Below are 6,000 nucleotides of genomic sequence, written 5' to 3'. Positions count from 1 at the left end.
CGCCCCTGGATCCCGGGACCCCGGCAGTGGCGGGCTGCACAGGCTCCCGGAAGGGCGGTGTGGACAGTGACCTGCGCTCGCACACAGGCTTCTTGGCGGCGGCAGCAGCAGCCCCAGCGTCCCACGCCCGTCACTGGGCTCCGCGCTTTCAGTCGTGACTCGCGCCCTTCTGTGGAGCCCCTTTAAGCAGCGCTCTTAATCCCCTCTCCTCGCGCACCAGGAAACCAAGAGGGAAGAAAAAGTCTCTTGCCTCTTCGGCAGCTCCAGAGTTTTCCCGGACTCCCTGCCGGCTAGCTGTGGCACATTAGCCCCCTTCAGGCTGAGTTCTCGCCGCCAGCCCCAGTCCTTTCCCTGCGCTCTGACCGAAGCCCGAGCCTCAGCTTCCAGCGCCGCCCGCCCTAGCAGGCGAGCACACAAGCCTCTCGTGCGGGTGAGTGCCGCTCGGCACCGATCCTCTGTGCGGGAATCTCTCCGCTTTGCCCTACCCAGGTATGTGGGGAGTTTCTTGCCTTTTGGGAGGTCTGGGGTCTTCTGCCAGCATTCAGTAGGTGTTCTGTAGGAGTTGTTCCACGTGTAGCTGTATTTCTGGTGTATCCGTGGGGAGGAAGGTGATCTCCGCGTCTTACTCTTCCGCCATCTTACCCGGAAGTCTCCTCCACAGCATTTATTGTGTAAGGAGCAATGAGCTTTCTAGGTGGAGCACGTTTTAGATAACGAGATTATGTCTGAAAAGAGAAAAGCTTTGTAGTGCATTTCAATGCACTCTACATAACTTGAAAATGTAAAACACTATTATATATAGTGCCTACACTTTCTATTCATCTGTACCCAGAAGAACTATCCATTGTCAAACCCAGAGCCTGGCATAGAGTGACCTGTAATAATTATGTTTCCTCAAGCTTATCAGAGGTTGTTTTATATTAGGCCTAGCCTAAAACTGAAATATTTTATCAGATTATATTCATCTGACTGAGAACAAGGCTAAAATGCTACACGAGAGGGGATAAAGTTTTACCTCCCTCTCTCTAGTGGAATGTTGGTGTAACTACATTCTGTTTTTCACATTTTTCTGGCAGAGGCTTAGCAGGCAAACCTTCATTCATTTATCAAACATCTTCTAAACAGTTACCATGTTCCTGTCATAATGTTAGGCAGTAATGATTTAAAAAGCTCAGACCTCAGGCTTTCCCCTTGAAAGACCTCATAGTCTAGTTGGGGGAGACAAAGCAATTAACAAATAATTATGTTGTCATGGGCTAGATTAGAAGGGTATCTACAAAGGGTTTTAGGAACCCAGAAGATAAAGAAGCTCCTCTTGCTGTGGAGGAGAGAGGAAAGGTCATGGGGAGTTGCACAGAGGATGCACTGAGTCAGGGTTTCCTGGGAAAGAAGGTTCGAGGGAGAGGGAATAGCATGAGCAAGGTGGAAAGATGTGTTTGGAGAACTGTCTGTGGACCCTGTTGCTGAGGTGGGTGGCTGGGAGTAGAGAGGTTGGAGAGACGGACAGGTGAGGAGTCAGCCCACTAAAGGCCTTGCATGCCTTGCTGGGGCATTGAGGCCCAATCCCATGTAAGGTGAGGAACCCTAAAGGATTTCAAGCAAGGGGGTTATGTGAACCGATTTGGACTTCAGCGTAATCACGGTGATGTCTGTACGGGTGACAAGGACATTAAATCTTCCTTTCCGACACCTTCCTGGAGCAGCCGATTCGCTACTGATGCTGCCCACCTCCAAAAGACTTTGGAGACTTTTTCATGTTTTTGTTTTTGTTTTTCGGTACGCGGGCCTCTCACTGTTGTGGCCTCTGCCGTTGTGGAGCACAGGCTCCGGACGCGCAGGCTCAGCGGCCATGGCTCACGGGCCCAGCCGCTTCGCGGCACGTGGGATCTTCCTGGACTGGGGCACGAACCCGCGTCCCCTGCATCGGCAGGCGGATTCTCAACCACTGCGCCACCAGGGAAGCCCTTTTTCCTGTTTTTACCAAAGGCTTCCTCCCACTTCTCAACATTTCTTGAAACTAGTCTTTCAAGTCTCTCCTGATAGAATTATTCTCAGTTGAGACTGGAGTGAATTCACTTTGTGAAATCCACGCCATCCATGCTAGTTCCTGTGTGGGGCATGGATACAACATGAGGGGATCATAGGGGCCAAGCTAATGGGCCCTGCTCCCCATTGCTGTTAACTGCTTCTGTTCTCCCTCCGTTCCTGTGGCTCAGAGACCCTTTTATCCATCTTGACAGATACTAAATGATCGTCTGGGTCAATGCTGCCTTAATGAGAACATTTGTGCATTCTCACAAGGTAAAGTTTCCTTCCCTGTCATTTTGATGACTGATAATGCTACTGTAAATGTATTTGGTTTTTTGGAGCTCAGAGGGTATTAATATGTTGGAGCACTATGTAAACTTAAAGAAGGCATAAACAGCATTTATTACTTTGGTATATCAAAAAAAATAATGTCAAGATCATTCAAATCACACATTAAATTTGAGGTTTCTATTAGACATCTAAGTGAAGAGGTCCTGGAGGCAGTCAAATATGCATGCACATCTGGGATTCAGGGGAGAGTCCAGGATGCCCAAATGGGAGTGGTCAGCATATGAATGAGACTGAATGAGATCACGGACGTGTAAATACAGAGAAGGAGCCTGAGAACTGAACCCTGGGGGCTTGTAAATTTCAGGGGCTGGTGGGGGGGATGAGGAAGAACCAGCAAGGTGATGGAGAAGGAGAAGCCATTTGGGGAGCAGGAAAGCTGATATCTTCTCCCATTTACTGATCAATCCGTCTCAGGAAAGGCAGGTTTACAAAGGGCTTAAGACTGAGGGTATTGGACTCATTTGGATCTGGATTCAAATCTCCATCACAGTAAGTACAAAATGAGTTTAGACTTCATATATGCCACTGGAACTAGTATAGGACCTGGAGGGTATTTGTTCAGTAGTCACTGATTGCACATTACTGTACACTGGGCATATATTGAGTGGCAAGGGAGTTTATGAGAAAGAATAAAACAGAGGCCCTGGCCTCAGGGAGCTCAGAGTCCTGAGGGAAGGAGGAGTCCTAGAAGCCGATGATTGTCCATGACATCACAACATGATAAATTCTTGAATGAAAGTAAGAGCCATGCACCGAGAGAACAGAGGTTGAGTGATTAATCCAGCCTGCGATGGCCTGACTTAAATGTGATGGGTTTTTTTTTTTTCTCATTCACCTTTTACATGCCACTTTGCCCATAAAATTCATGACTTTTCTGAGCACCACCAGTTAACCTACATGACAGTTTATGAGAATGCTTTTCTTTAGGAGAAAAGAAGTGGGGGGAAAAATCCTCAGGATATAGACTACGGTCCTACATTTAAAAAAATGAAGTTAAGAATTACCATCTTGAATGAAAGTGAATCTATAATTGCCTCTTAGCTCACATTGACAGCAGCTGCTATGTTCTCCCACTTTTGACTGTTAGCAAATCACTCCCTGGTGTGGTTCTCCCATCACAGGCTTAACTGCCCAGCCTGTTACATCTGGTGTGGGAGGCTTCAGTGATCTTAATCTTTTTCCTTGGGCGCTGATTTACCTTGCATTTTGGGGGCAGCTTTTCTTATTCAGATAGTGAAGCCCCAAGAATGTCAGCCTTTCCCATATTGAACAACCATACATTTCTCATGAAGAAGATTTCTAGCATCTTCTGGTGGTTTTTATTTCTCCTTGTTTTCCTCTCTGTGCATTTATTCTGACTAGAAGTAAAAATTTTAGAAATAAAGTTTGCAGCTAAAGATGTCCTTCGTGAGTTTACCATAAATTCTTGCACTGAAAATTCCACAAAGGCAGATTGCAAAGCTGCTTGTAAGTCAGTGTTGAAGGCGGACTACCTTCATTCTGCAGACTTAGAACTCCTCCAGCTCTGCCTGAAGAGGGGATTTTGGAGCCAGATGAATGTTTGGATCATTGTGTCCTCCAATCCTAAAGTAACTGTACTGTAGTCTCTTTGATGGCTGGGGTGGATGACAGTGAATGTATCTGGGACAAGGCAGGAAAAGAGATGAGGGCAGCATGGCTAAGTGTTGAGCACTGTCAGCTGGGATCCAAGGAGGACATTCTCTTCAACCAGCCAGGAATATACCCAGGAACCAGTGTTTGTTCTTCCCAAAACAAAAAGACCATGAAGACTCATTAAAAGAAAATAACATTAGACAATTGCGTAGCCCTGGTTCAAAAATGAAGAAAACACTAGCTTTTTCTCTTAGAAAAGATAGTGAAGGTTTATTTCCCTCGAAGGGTATATATTATTTGAAGAATAACTGCTCTTCAAAGTTGTCCCTGTACTTCAGCCTTTAACTAAAGGGACCAAGTCTCTTTTAAAGTTGGAATCCCAACGACACTGAGTACAATGGACTGAATATTTGTGTCCCCACGCCCCATTGCCAAATTCATATGTCGAAATCCTAACCCCCAATGTGATGGTAGCAGGAGCTGGGGCCTCTGGAAAGTGATTCGGTCATGAGGGTGGAGCCCTCATGAATGGGATTAGTGCCCTTATGAAAAGGACTCCACAGAGCAATCTCGTCTCTTCCACCATGGGAGGACACAGCAAGAAGATGGCCTTCTAAGAACTTAGAAGTTGGTCTTCACCAGGCACCAAATCTTCTTGGAATTCCCAGCCTCCATAACTGTGAGAAATAAATATCTGTTGTATATAAGCCACCCAGTCTATGGTACTTTGTTATAGCATCCCAAATGGACTAAGACACCAAGTTTCTCCATGAGTAGATTAGCAAGGAGTTCAGTCTTCCTTCTGGTTTGGCCAAGTCTCTCAATGATGTGGACCCAGTCCAAAGGGTCAGTCCTGGTTACATTCATCAGCAGTCACTGCTGAAGCCTGGCTGTGCTCCAGGGGGCAAGAGCAGACATTCTCCCCAGCCCTCCCTGTGCCCTCCCCAACTCCCCCCAATTTGTTATACTCAGTCTCAGGCATGCCACTAGCTCCCAGTGGTATAGCTCTTTAGGGTCCGAGTTCTTCACTTGATGAGTGCATGGCCATTTCCCTTGGCACACCCATAGTGTCAAGGCAGGTGGGTTGGAAGGAGGCTTCAGCATCAGCCTCATGCCGTTCCCAGAGCCAACTCACCCCTATGATGGGCTCCAGGCCCTAGGTCACTACTGTCTTACGGTGAAGGTCATTTCAGTGGCCTTGTCACAACTGTCTGTCATTGAGCCTTGTCAGGACCCCTCTAGTTCATCTGACATGTTCTGGTGACTCTGAATCTCAAAGAGACTAGATCTACAAAGCTCAATGTGAGCCATTATTGTTGGTGAGCATCATTTGCTGTCTAAGCATAAGGTCCTATTAAATAGGAATGAATGAAATAGGAAGGTGGGGAGGAGTTGACTCTGCCACTCGCAGATGAGTGTGTGTGTGTGTGTGTGTGTGTGTGTGTGTGTATGTTGTGGGGGGAGGAACAGGCTCTAAAGACCTGAAAGCGCATTCTACTGAGGTCCAGGACTCTAATTTTCCTTCTTGTGATTTCCTAAGAGAATCTAGGGTAGGACAATACCAAGGTGTTGAAGACAGATTTGGGGTGACAGGGAAATTGTATAACCTCTAGCCGTCATCAGAGTCAACTGTCTAAAATTCTTGAACCTTCAGCCAGTTTGGGCAGAGGCCTTGCACTGCCAGTAATAACAACATAGAGCACTTCTGTAAGTTTTTACAATCACGTGACAGGGCAGATAAAAATCATACAGTAGGTATGCCAGGAAACCCAGAGAGAGCTGCTAAGAGCCCTGGGAATCCAGAGAGAGGCAGACATGCTTCTTTGGTCTATCACAAACATCAATTTTTCACAACCCAATTAGCAATGCTGAGTATCTCCTCTATGCTACACCTTTAGGGAATGGAATGCTCTGGCTCTTCCTGTGCAAGAGTTGATCACCTCCTTGGGGAAAGCAGAAGGATGCACTCCTAGAAATAAATAATTAAGACAACAGACTCTGGACAAG

The sequence above is a fragment of the Mesoplodon bidens genome (assembly GCF_964165515.1).
Source record: "Mesoplodon bidens genome assembly, chromosome: 2".
Classification (NCBI taxonomy): Eukaryota; Metazoa; Chordata; class Mammalia; order Artiodactyla; family Ziphiidae; genus Mesoplodon; species Mesoplodon bidens.
This window is presented reverse-complemented; position numbering follows the sequence as displayed.